The sequence below is a fragment of the Chinchilla lanigera genome, unplaced genomic scaffold (genome assembly GCF_000276665.1).
Source record: "Chinchilla lanigera isolate Chin_1 unplaced genomic scaffold, ChiLan1.0 scaffold00044, whole genome shotgun sequence".
Taxonomy (NCBI): Eukaryota; Metazoa; Chordata; class Mammalia; order Rodentia; family Chinchillidae; genus Chinchilla; species Chinchilla lanigera.
In genome coordinates this window covers 13127046-13140774 of record NW_004955445.1, presented here as the reverse complement: position 1 = coordinate 13140774, position 13729 = coordinate 13127046, and the positions used below count along the sequence as shown (strand labels likewise).

General features: G+C 47.3%; 1 protein-coding gene across 1 annotated transcript in view; it reads right to left on the bottom strand.

Moving 5' to 3' along the window:
- The window catches only part of Jph2 (junctophilin 2), a gene marked incomplete in the record, with an annotated part of 72750 nt that overhangs the window by 49287 nt on the left and 9734 nt on the right, over nt 1-13729 (bottom strand).

The window sequence follows — 13729 nt, the reverse complement described above, 5'->3', positions numbered from 1 at the left end:
GCCAGGCCATCTGAGTGGCAGAGTACGCGTTATGGAGTCCTTGAGGTTACGAGTGTGCGAGAACACGAGCAGAGTGAGCGAGCCAGGGGAGTCTGTGTGATGGTGTGACTATTAACGACCAGAATGCGGCAGGGTCACAGGTGTGCAAGCAAGGAGCTTGTGAGTCCCGTCGTAAGTGTGTGAAGCTGCGTAATTGAGGTTCTGGGAATGGCTGAGGTTAAGGAGCTGTGCCAGCACTTGAGTGGACAAGCCAGAAGGAATTTGCCAAGGGCTCTGAATATTTCTGGGGAACATGCTGAGGTCACAAGTATGCAAGATGGAGCCAAAAGTGTGAGCCAGAGTGTTAAAGTATAAAGTCACCTGAGCAGACGAGGCACGGCGTGAATTTAAACATGTGTGCACAGTTTGGGTCACACTGAAGTGTGTGACTGCCAGAGCATGAGTGAGCAAGACAGGGTTGGATGGTAGCGTGACTGCGGGTGTGGGGGTGTGCGAGGCAGTCTGTGCACCGCGTGAGCACGGTGCAGTAGGAAGTAGCATAAAGTTACGAGAACATTTGAGGTCTCAGTTATACAAAGAGAGGTAGAACTGAATGAGAGTGAAAAACCATTAGAGGGTAAAGAGTGCAAAGTGGTGTGAACAGGCGAGGAGCTTTTACTACCTGAGGTTAAGTCGACGTGCACAGCTAAACAAGTGGGGGGATGTGAATGTGCAAGACCATGAACAGGTCAGACAGTGAATTTGCACAGTAGTGTGAGTGTTGGAAAGCATGAGATTGTGAGAGGGTGCATGATTACATGTGTAACAGACTCCAGCAGGCATACATGTCCGTGTCTTGACAGAATGAGATCATGAGTGTGCAGCATGTGTACAGGAGGGGAGTGCCCACGGTCCCGTGAAGGAGACATTATGGATGTTCATGAGGTTCTGAGCACACAGGGCCACCTGAGCCTCACAGCACAAAGTATATGAGCTGAGTGTGTGAGGTCGTGGGTGTTAGTGAAACTGAGACCACACAAGACCTTGCGCATGCAGGTCAGTGATGTGTGCGGGTCTTGCATGGACACAGGTACCTGAGCTTCCGGGAATAGGACATGTATGTTAGTGGCCACTCGGTCTCATGGGAGTAAAGAGGTAACATGGAAAGGAGCACAGACTCCCAATACTGCTTCTGACCTCACTACCTGTGTGACCTTGGGCAACTGCTTACCGTCTCTGTGCCTTAACATCTTCCTCTGTCAGGAATGACAGTTACCTTCTACCTCTTAGAGGTTTTTGAGGTTTAAATTCCCTAATATCTCTGAAAAACTAAAAGAAAAGATACGCATCTGATACTGTGATTCTACAAAGTCTTGCCAGCGTGAGGTCACCTGAGGTGTATGAACCAGCTGCAGAATGACGTCACACTGCTGCCCCAACCTACTGTGTGGTTCCTCCCAGGGCTCCATGCCAGCCATGCCCCTATTTTCCCTGGATAGCTACATCATCTGTTGTTTTTTCACTGCCCTGTATGCCCCAACGACCCCCTAAAACAGAGGTCAGCCTGGAGGTAGATGTCACACACCCACCCCTTTCAACACACACACACACACACACACACACACACACGCACACACACATGCCCCTGCTCCACCGTCTCCGTCTTCCTCCCACAGCAGTCCCTGAAAGCTGGCTCTCTCTGCCCCAGCAGGTAGAACAGCACAGAGACAGAACGTTCAGCCTTTGTTTTAAACAGACACTAGGGCCAGGGATATGGCTCAGTGGCACAGTGCCTGCTCAGCAAGCTTGAGGTCCTGAGTTTGATTCCCGGTACCGAAAACAAACAAACAAACACAATGATCCATTCCCTTGGCTACAAAAACTAAATGCCTTTGCTGTAGTTTGGATTGAGGGTCCCCCAAATATCTGTGAAGGCTTGGTCCCCAGCATGGAACATTGAAGAGGGCAGGGGGATCTTCAGATCTTTGGGGGTCCTCATTGGAGACTGTGGCCCCCCCTGGCACCTTCCTCTCTCTCTCCTCTCTCTCTCTCTCCCCAGCTTTGCTCCACCACAGACTCCCACCATGATGTGCTGCCTCGCCACAGGCCTAAAAAGCAACAGGGCCTACTGACCATGGACCAGAAACCATGGGCCGGAAACTTGTCGGCTCAACCCAACAAGCTGCTCTCCCCAGGCCTTTGCATGGGCTGTTCCCACCACCGGAAACTTTTCCTCCAAATCTGCTTCCCTCTGTTACCCAATGGGGCCTACCTGACCACCCATTTAAAACAACATTGCCCCCTGCACTCGCCACAGCCTCTCTTCCTGGTTGACTTTTTCCCCATAAGATGTATCCCCTCTAACATCCTTGTGACTTAGGTATTGCCTCTCTTGATTTTCTCCCCATGCCCAAACGGAAACTCCATGAGGGAAGGGGTCTACTCTCTTTTGTTCTCTGAGGGATCCCCAGAACCTGGAGCAGTGCCTGGCACCTGGGCTTGCTCTGTTAATCTCTGTCAAATGACTGGCGGAACTGTCTGGAGACTCTATCACATCGAGTGGCCCTGGGCAACTCCCTTCCTTTCCTATGACCTTTTTGCCCCAGCTGTCAATGACACAAGGGGTGAGACACTCTCTAGGGTGTAAGCTAACTCTGAGGTACTGGGCACTAGGGCACTGTGACTCTGGAGGTGATGCATATGCAGGTGTCTCACCCTGCCTGGTCCCTCCCAGCGCAGGCTACTCTAGCTCCGGGCCCCCCCACTATCCTGCCCGGGCCCTGTCTGTTTAAAAGCCCCGTGAAAGATGCATACAGCACCAAGGGCTCACTTTAGCCTTTCAACAGCGCTGTGAAATGAGTCCCTGATTATGCTTGAGTCCAGGAGAGGAAGCAGATGGTCTGAGAGTTAGGCACCTTGACCACGGAAGCAGGATCCAAACTGTCTTCTGCCAAGTCTCATGCTCAGAGCCAATGGTTCTTAATCTTGGTGCATGTTAGAAGCATCCCCTCAAATTTAAAAACTAGCTAATCCCTTAGTCTCACCAGCAGGAAGCCGGGTTAGTGGTGGGGAGGGTCCCTTGTGCCTCCAGCTCCTCTGTCCAGCGGGGAGGAGCAGCCAAGGGTGAGAGAGACCTCAACAATTCACTCCCGATAGTGGGCAGCCACAGTCACCTACTGTTTGCTGTTACACAGGCCAATGAGACTAGGGTGAGACCCTGGACAGGATCTCATGGAGGAAGATGAAAATAGCACCTCCCCTGGACCACCATAAGTTTGAAGTTACAGCCCTCACACCCAGGGTTTCGCCTCTCCCTTCTTTGCTTTGTTCTTCATATCAAATGTAATGCAACATATATTTTATTGCCCACCTCTCCCACTGGCACACAGGCTCTACAAAGACAGGGACCCCTCTCTGTTTGGTTCCCTGTGGTATCCTCAGTGCCTAGGCCAGTGTCATATAATAGTATTTGTGGGATAAATGAATGAACAGCATGCATTCCACAACTATTTATACCCTCTGCTGTATCCATCTGCACACAGCTCTGTGAAAACACCTGGAGAGGTGTTTGATGGTTCCAGCTTCACAGACAGGAAGAAACTAAGGCCCAGCAAGGATGAAGGACTCCCTGAAGATGACAGTGCACCTAAGCCTGGAGAGCTACAACTCCCATCTGTGTGTAGGGATGCTGCTCCCATTCTCAGAAGAAAGAAGAAAAACCATGAAAGGAGAAAGTGAACAAGAGTAGAGCAGAGATGGTCAGCTGAGGGGGGAAAGAGAGGACATATAATCTCTGGATTGGAGAAGTTTGTGATATTAAATCAATCAACCTGCCTTGAGCTGAAATTTGGCACGGGATGGGCTGACGTGGTCCCTTTAAGCCCAGGGAAAACTGAGATTGCAACAGAGAGCGGCTCTTGGCCCCCGCTTGAGGAGGAAACGGCCAGGCTATATCGGGAAACTTACAAACAGGTGGCAAGAGGCACCGACACCCAGGAGAGACTGGGAGTGACAATTCCCGGGAAGGGGGAGAAACCACGTATGGGGCCATGTCGCTCAGCCTGTCTCTAAGACCAGCCGGTCCTCCTGAGGGACAGGAGGAGCACAGCCAAAGAGGGAGAAGAGGAGGAGCCTTCCCATAGGCATCTGGCGGAGAGGGGCCCTTAGCAGAAGCAGTGCCTCATCTGACAGTGCTGGGCTGCCCCTCATTTGGCTTTGTGATTCCCATAGGCATCTCATTGTCTTCAGGGGAAAACCCAAGATCCCAGAAGCCTATGCTGCCTGGCCCTGGGGGGCAGGCCCTGTCTGCCTCTCCTGCCTCATCCTGAACTGTGCTCTAGTCATACTTGCCTTACCACCTCAGGGCCTTTGCACAGGCTTTCTCATTTTCTTTTTTTTTTTTTTTTCCTCTCATTTTCTTGATATGCTCTTCTCCCTCTCCCTCCACCCAGCTTCAGCTGAGTCAAGCTTCAACTTAAATGTGACTTTATCCAGGAAGATTTCTTGATCCCCATCCCTGCAGTATTGCCAGAAACAACCAACAGCAGTCCAGTCCCCTTCTTAGCACTTTCCCTGTGTGCAACTAAATAGTGATTACAGTCATTTGTCCATGGGAAATTTCCTTCCTGGCCCTGGCTCCCAAGAGGGAGGAAGCCATGTTAGTGTCTTCTTGCTGTGTCCCAGCAGCTCACATAGTTCCGGGGCCCAAAGAAGCCCTCAGTAAACACAGGGTGAACGTGTGACTGTCTTCCTCAGTGACATCTTTACATCCTTCAGTGGACAGGAAACATATCTCTTTTCGCCCGCGCGCAGCATGACCCAAGTGCTTAGCAGTGAGTGGCAGTGGCTACCAGCCGTGTTCAGATCTAGATCCAGCAGATAAAATCCTGGGAGTTACTGAGGTCCATATTTGAGACAGGTCAAGGCTGTGGCAACAATAAATATGTACTCCTGAAACAGAACCTTTGAATTTAATAAAGCCTAAATACAGCTGCCTTTCTTGGCTTAATATAGGATATAGCAATGTGGATTTTGGACCTGGGGCTGCAGCTCAGTGGTAGAGCAGTTGCCTAGCATGTACGGAGTCCAGGTGAGAGGTGATGGTCCAGGTCTTGAGTAGCGCACAGCAGGAAAAGTGATTGACTAAAGATAAATGAACTACATAAAGGGCACTGCTGCTGGCACACGGGTAGTGCTCCAGGAAGACTAGAAGACTAGCTGCTTTTTAAAGTATTTTATTTTATTTTATGTTTGTGCTGGGGATGGAACCCAGGGCCTTGCCCCTGCTAGGCAAGTGTTCTACCACTGAGCTATACCCACAACCCCCTAAAGCTAGCTTTTTGGCAGGTCAGCCTTTGCTCAGCAAAGCTGGCCCAGAAAGGATTAACTGTAAAGATGAAAAAGATCCAGGAAGGACAGAGAGAACTCAGAGGCACACAAGGAGACCAGCTCTAATTTTCAGACTTGGTTGCTATTGCTCGTTAGAAAGCACGCTTGGAATCTCTAGGTTTTGCTAGTACTCTCCGCTCGGGAAGGAGCCTCAGAGCTTTGTCCGGGGAGGAGGGAAATGTTCCACTCTGTTTACCTGTCCCTGCATCCCTAAACACACACTGCAGATAGTTTCTGGAAATTACATCTATGGGACAAAAGCCACCTTCCTGGTGAGAGATTATGATTTAATTGGCATGGACACTGGTACTTTGAAAGCACTAATATAATTTGATCGTGATTTGGGGCCCCCAAGGAATTAAAGCCATAGTCCATCCGCACAATGGTGCTTTTGGACATAGAGCAATCTTGGGGAGATGGGGTCAAGTGGGAAGTCCTTAGGTCACTGGGGGTGTGCCCTTGCGAGGGACTGTCAGGGCCCACCCTCTCTCTCTAAACTCAGCTCTACACACGTGCATATGCGTGCACACGTACACACACACATATACACACACACACACTCCCACCATAAAGTGTGGCCCCCAACCAGAAGCCAGATCAATGGTGCTGCACAACCTTGGACTTTGAACCTCCAAAGCTGTGAGCTAAAAAACAAACAAGAACAAACAAAAAATGTTTTTTCTTTATAAGTAGCCTGCCTCAGGTATTTCATTATAGTGATGACAAGTTGGCTAATAAGGCTGGGTGTGTGGCTTAGTGTTAGAGTGTTTGCTTAGCATGTGTGAGGCTCGGGGCTCCACCCATAGTACCAGAAGCAGGAAGGGAGGGGAGAGGAGTGTAGCTGACTAATATAAGCACCTCAGGTGATTCTAATATGCAGCCTGTGTTGAGAGCAGTAAATCTCTCTTCTGACGTCCAATTAACCAGCACACCACATCCCTGCTATAAAACCTGTTAGTGGATGCCCTTCACACATGGATGTTTGCAGGCAGTAGACTGTAAAATAAGTAATTGACTTAATATGTCTCAATAAAATATCTCAATAGTTATATATTGATTGCACACAGAAATGATAATATTCTGGATAATGGGTTAAATAAAATATATTATTAAAATTGATTTCACCTTTTAAAATGTATCTACTAAAATAAATTTAATGACATGTGTAGCTTACATTATATTTATATTGGAAAGTGCTGGTTTAAGTCATTTGGAGTTGGGTTTTCAGTTACTCGCAGATTAAAGGCAAAAAAAATCCCCAATCTTAACAGATGTTGGTACCATAATTATAATTTTACAGTTGGAAAAACTGAAAATAAGAATTTAAAGGACTCGCTCATGATGACACAATGTGACAGTTGTTGACGGCCACATCCAAGTGTCCTGACAAATGTTTGCCCCTCTAAAAATTTGAGAATACCCCTGCCAAAGTAAAGATTCGGAAGTTCCCACTCACACTTTAGCTCTGAAGAAAGCACCACCATTTCAGGAACCCAAGGGAGGCTGAAGAGATCTAGAATCTACCCTGAGACAGGAAAAAGACCCGTGTGCCATCTCCTGCTACAGAATGGTCATGGAGAAGATCACCCAATCCAGCCAGTGACACTTTCTATTTCTAGGAAACCATCTGAGGTTGGCCTGTCGCTGTCTGGGGAACTGAGCAGAGTGGAGAGAAAGGAACTAGGAAGGGCTCCTTTCCAGGGGTCCCCATGGGCTCTGGATGTCCTTACCAAACAGTCCAGTCCCTCGACAGCCTACCCTACCTCGCCTTACCAGCCTCGTCTCCCTCTCCTCTCAAGCCAGTGTCAGTGCTGTGTCCTCCGAGCACCACTTCCCCTCCTGCACACTCTCACTGCCTGAGACGTTTGTCACTTCTTTCCTCCTCCCTTGTTTGTGTCTTGCCTATTCTGTCTAACACCTTGATTGTTCCTCAAGTCCTCCTCTGTAATCCCAGAAGTTAACACAAGACTCTGGGACAGGCCCAAGGAAATGTCATCAACCAATTTTAGCAGGGTTTAAGATGGAGCATGGCAGGTATGGAGTGAGCACCAGAAGGTCCACAGGTCACTGGCTCTCATCCAAAGCGCACCAAGGTCAGAGCAAGTCAACCAGCCATACATATTGTGGTGAACACACAGGCCCATACCAGTGATACCATATAGATGCTCCTAAGCCAGTGGTGGCAAACCTACGGCATGCATGCCAAAGCCAGCTGTTTGCTATCACTGAAAGTTCTGGAAAATTCACCATCCCTGTCCTAAGCAGAGGGGACTAATCTAGTTTTGGCTGTAACCTACCTTGATACAGACTATGAACCCAGCATGCCAGAGAAGCAGGTCAGGGCAGAGATATCAGTGGGGGAAGCAAAAATAATGGAAATTGCATAGGCTTTGGAAACAAGTAGATACTGAATATCTCTTTAGTTTGCCCATTTCCATGGGGTGCAGAGTTGGACTGAGATTTCATGCAGGGGATTTGGCAGAGAACTTCCAGGAATGCCCATGAGGGAGGAGTAGGATTTGGCAGTGGAAGACATTGGATATCACCAACAGAGGCCTCAGCTGATGCCATGGGATCTCTTGAGTTGGTATAATCCTTCACAGTCATCTGACATCACGGCACAGAGCCAGGTCTCTGTATGGCTGAACTGGCTATTGATGAGCTAACTCCCATCGACAGAGGGCAATGCCCAGCAGAGAGGTGTTGGCATCTCACACTCCTGGCAGTTAGGGAAAAGAGGACCTGGGTCCTGAGGGGTGTAACCAAGAAGCTACCCTCCCTTTCTCTCTATCTATCTATCTATCTATCTATCTATCTATCTATCTATCTATCTCTCTCTCTCTCTCTGAATCTCTGGATTCTGCTGTTTCTGGAACCCAAAATGCTCCATTCCCACTGTCAAACCTTTGCATTTGTTGTTCCTTCTGCCCACCATGGTATGGTCTCCCCTACCACTCAGTGAAGCCATAGTCATCCTTCAAATCTCAACATCACTTCCTCAAGGAAGCTGTCTCTGATTACTACATCGGGACAGGTTCTCCTGTGATCAGCTCATCAATTCTACTTTCCCTTGAAAGTAGACTTGTCCCACCTTGTAACTAAGTAACTTATTACAGCAGATCTCTGCAGTAAGAAATCAACCTCACTCCCCACAGCATGCCCCACACGCAGCACAATGACTAACACAGAGACAGCACTCAGCAGATACTGTCAAATGAATTAAGGTGCACATGGTCTTAGACAAGTTGTCTGAGTTCATCTCCTCACCATAAAGTGAGCATAGCAAGATCCCTTTGTAGGGCTTCTGTGAATTACATGAGTTACCTACCAAAGATTTTCAGTTCTCTGCAGAAGTTGGCTTTCTTCAGTCCATGGGAAAGCCCTGTAGGGTGACTGCTCTCCAAGTTGGCCTGAGGCTAAAGGGTTTCCCAGGCTATGAGACTTTCTGTGCTAACACCAGGACAGTTCCAGACAAACTAAGAAGGTTGGTCACCCTAAGTTTGGTGAGAAGGCCTTTTCATATTAGCACAATATTTGGTGATATATTGGTGAACTAGCTCTTCAGGTAAAACAAACCTTGGCCTATAGCAGCAGCCAATTTCTACCACACGAATACTCCCACTCTGGCTGGTCAAGTTGCCAAGGGTTGAAGAGATAATTTGAAAACTTCCTGAAAATATAACAGTGGGTTCTTATGAGCCAGGAGGGGCAGGTCTCAGTATCCCTTATTAGTATGGACTGTCATGTTCCTAATGTCTGCAGATGTGAAACACAGATGTTAACAACCTCAACTGTGGAAGTGAAAACCTAGTTGGTGTGCAGCTTGGAGAACATCTGGTCCAAGGGGACAAGTAATCTGTTATATGGACCACCCCTTCCCCATCCTGTGTCCACGACAGACATTGCTAATTGATCATACTGCTAACTCCGAATACAACCTCAGTCTCCTTGCACCATGTCTCCAGGTATCCACAGCCAGAAAGTTAGTGTTGCGTGTGAGAGAAAGTCAATCCACCTTTAAGAGTGTAGTCCAGTTCTTATTATGTAGATGAGAAGCTTAGGCTCAGAAAGACAGAGAGACCTACCCAAGGTTACACTGCAGGCAGTAGCTCATCTGGGACTAGAGAACAGATTCCTTGTCTCACCTGCTTTCTCTGTCCTGCTTTGCCTTGAGGAGCTGAGTAGTATTCAGAATGGGAATGAAGAAAGGGAGAGCCACTTGAGGTTCTGAGCCTAGATCCTGGAAAACATCCCCAAGCTCCTTTTGCACTTTTGAGGGTTCTTATCATGTCTACATATATTGTTTGTGCCAGGCGTGGTAACGCACACCTGTAATCCCAGCACTCAGGAGGTGGAGGTAGGAAGATGGCCAGCGAGTTTGAGGACAGCCTGGGCTATGCAGTGAGCTCAAGGCCAGCCTATCTACATAGTGAGACCCTGTCTCAAAAAAACCCAAATAAATAAATATTATTTGTGAGTTGGGAAGGGAGAACTTTTTTTAAATTACAAAAGTCATATACTCATTTGCAAAAAACTTCAAACAGATGGGAATACGAAAGAAAAGACCTCTGCACTGTCTCCCCACAGATGACCGTGGTTAACAACGCAGGTCCCACCAGGCCTTCCTCTACTCACAGATGTGTACATTTCACTGGTAGACTAAGAGGTCTGCCGTTTATCACTACCATCACTTCATCTCTGAGAACTGGCACATAGTAGACACTCAATACCTAGCAGCCAAAGAATTAGGTTCCTTTCCCTAATGAGAACAGGTAGGCCTACCTCCATTGCACTTCATCGCATGCTCTCATAAATTAATTTAATAGTCCCTTTGATGAGCGTCTGGACTGCATTATGTTTTCCCATTACAATCCCAGGGCCTTGCTCTCTGGCTCGCCTGTGAGGCTGGCACCAAAGTCCCTTCCCTTGGCTTCCAAATGCTGCCGTCTGTCAAAGCTCCACAGTCTCTGGTTTCCTGGGATCACCGAGAGACAACCCAAAGTGGAGGAGCTGGCGGCATTTGTGACAGCTCTTGGGAGCAGGGTCAGGTTGCAGCGGGTGGATGACAAGTCCTCTTAACCTGCAGGCTCCACCACCCCCACATCCAGAGTCTGCTGCCCCGGATGACACTCCACAGTTCACACAAGAAGCTGAGGATTAACCGGGTGACATCGCCCGGGTGCTGACAGCCGGGCTGCGGCCTGAGTGGAAGCCCCATTGCCAGGCCCTAGGTAAGCTCAGCTTCCCAGTGGCTACCAGCAGCTCCAAGGGTCTTGGAAACCAGAACCCACTGGGTGTGTGGAGGCAAAAGGGGTCAAGCTGAGAGGGTCTGCTTTCGGAAGAGGCTCCCCCCATCTATGTACAGGGCTGCCACTACCCTGGGGCCCACAGGCCTGTCCAATAGACATGTCTCAATGTGGCGTCCTATACTAGACACCTGACTTCCCTCCTTAAACCCTCATCCCATCTCCGTTCACCGCATCGACATTCTTCCATAGCTCACACCAAAACTCAGGACCATCCTTGACCCCCTTCCTCTCGCTCCTCCTATCCAATCTATCAGCAAAGTGTACCACTACTTCCTTCAAATATCTTTTCTCACCATCTTGATGGCTGCAAGACAGAGGTCCAAGCCACCACAATCTCTCACCTATATTATTCCAAGAAACTCGCAATTGATGTCAACACAGTCCCTACACCAGCCCTGGTCTCTTTTAGACACAGTGCCTTAAGGAACCCATTAAATGAAGGACTCCCTTTAAACCAGTCCAGTCCTGTTACTTTTATGGTCCCCATTTTTCTCAGGATAAAAGCCAAAAGTTTACTATGGCCTACACGGTGTTGTACAAAATACCCTTCTGCATGCCTTCTTGGCAGGGATATTATGTAGATGATTTCATATCCCTCTCTGTATGTTCCACTGTCTGACTGTCCTGCCAGGGAAGATGTTAAATTTGACTGTGTGGTTAAGAAGGTATGCGCTGAGGATTCCAACTTAATTAAAAATGAAAGCAGTGAGAGCTTGATGCATGCCAGACAGCATACCTTGCAGGCTGCATCTGCCTAAGGCCTGGGCAAGTGGCCCCCACTCCACACCAAGGGCAGCAGTGTGCAGCCACCGAAAGCTTGAACACCTGCAGGCACAAGGTGCTCTCACTGACTGTCAGAGAAGCATTCCAGAGTCATCCCCCATGCCTCTGGATTGTGCTGGGCACACACCTGGACTGCCCCTTAAATAGGGAGTGCAAGTCACACGGGAGTGAGGAGCCCCAGACCTCACTGCCCACCTTCTCTGGGGCCCCAGCTTGGAAAGGGGTAGGAGGGAACAAAGACATCCCTCTGGTCCATTGCAGGACGCAAGCCTGCCCCCCTCACCCCATCGTCTCAGCCAGAGCCCTCAGAAAAAGAGACTGGACATTCCTGCCCAGGGTGTGGCGGGTAAGGGCTGGTCCAGAGAACAGCTGCTAGGGGCCTGGAATTAGCAGGTCCTGGAAACAAGCAAGCTTCATGAATTCCAAGGGCCTGCCTTGGTTGGGACGTGTCTATAGAGATTTGTTCAGCAGGACACATGAATCACAGAAACAAGGCCACGGAGAGGAAAGACTGTGTCTACTTTCCCGTCTTGCTGAGGGGCAGCTCTGCTCCCCCGGGGTTTCCAGATAATGCCAAGAAGCTGCTGAGACAGCAACAGGCCCACTGTCATGCTGATCCCTCGCTGTGAACTGGGACATGGGATTTTCGAGATGAGGTTAAATTATGCTGATTCTACATTCGAAATGGAATCATGCCTGGCATGGGTTCCATCCATGCTGGCAGGACACGAGGAGAACTAAGCAAATCAACATCTTGGCTTATTAACTGTTTCAAAGTCAAGTTTCTGGGCTCAAATATTATCCCAAAGTCAAGGACAGCTATAGTTCAGGCCATTCTACATTAATTTACCTTTAAGGGTAGGAAGAAAATACAGAAAGGATAAAATACATCTTGTCATTTTCTACATGCCAAGCATTATGCTACATGCTGTATAGGTATGATCTCATTTTCATTGTCTCAATCATATTTTGAGAGAGATTTTAACACCTCTCGTGGGAAAAAGAAAATATTTGGCCAGGTCTGCCTACTTAAGAAGTGGCAGAACTGGAATTTGAACCTCCATCTGGCCACTTTAAGGTCCCAAGTGCTTAAGTACCATGTGTCTCCCTTTAATAATATCATATTCTTGTAGGACTTTCACATTTTATTTTTAATACAAAAACGCCCCACTAGAACTAAGAAATTGAGTAAGCTAAAATCATTCAAAGTTGATATTATATTTCTATAAACTAGCAATGAACGATAAGTAAAATGAAGTCTAAGATGCCATTTACAAAATCATAAAAGATAGCAAAAGATGAATGAGTCACTGAAAACTCCAAAGCACTGCTGAGTGACATTAAATAAATAAGGATCTATACCATGTTCATGGATCAAAAGACTCACTGCTACTAAGATATCCCTTCTCCCAAGCCGATCTACAGAACTAATGCCACTGTAATCAAAACCCCAGAAGGCCTGTTCATTTTAGTAAGAAACTGACAAGCTGATTTTATAATGTATATGGAAATAGAAGTAACCTAGAATATTGAACCTAGAACAAGAAGAGCAAAGTTGGAAGATTTTCTCTCTCTGATTTTAAGGCTTACTATAAAGCCACCATAATGAAGACAGTGTAATATTGGTACAAAAATAAATAGACCAACAGAAAAGATATTCCTCTAGAGAGCAAATAAATAAATAAATAAATATGTACTGCTGGACACTGGTGCTAGTCTCTTGGTCCTTCTTTTCAATCCTGGCCTTCCTTCCAGCCATCACACCTCAGTGAAAGGAGTCACTGGTGAGGAGGTCATCCACTATTTTTCACAACCCTTAGGCTGTAACTACTTGTTAGATCTTTCTTGCATATCTTTGTTTTACTGAGAAACCACTTAGAGGATACCAACATGTATTACAGCAGCCACTGATAATTTCCTACCAATCTGTCCATAACTCTGTAATGTTTGGATTGTTCCTATGTTATCTCGTAAATGGATGTATGTTTATTACTATGTGTTTTCAACAACAACCATTGAAAATAGTCAATGATTATTTAATTGGTCACTCATGTATAGCTCTATTTATTTTCTCTAGAAGAAACTATAGTACAACAACCATTGATAATTTCCTACCATTTTTGTCTGTAACTCACTATTACTTGTCTATTTGTTTTCCTGAGAAACTATCTTGAAGATAACAATAGGTAAAATAACAACCATTGATAATGTCCTACCACTTGGTCTGTCACTCAGTAAATCCCCCTATTACTATGTTATCCTTCTTTCAT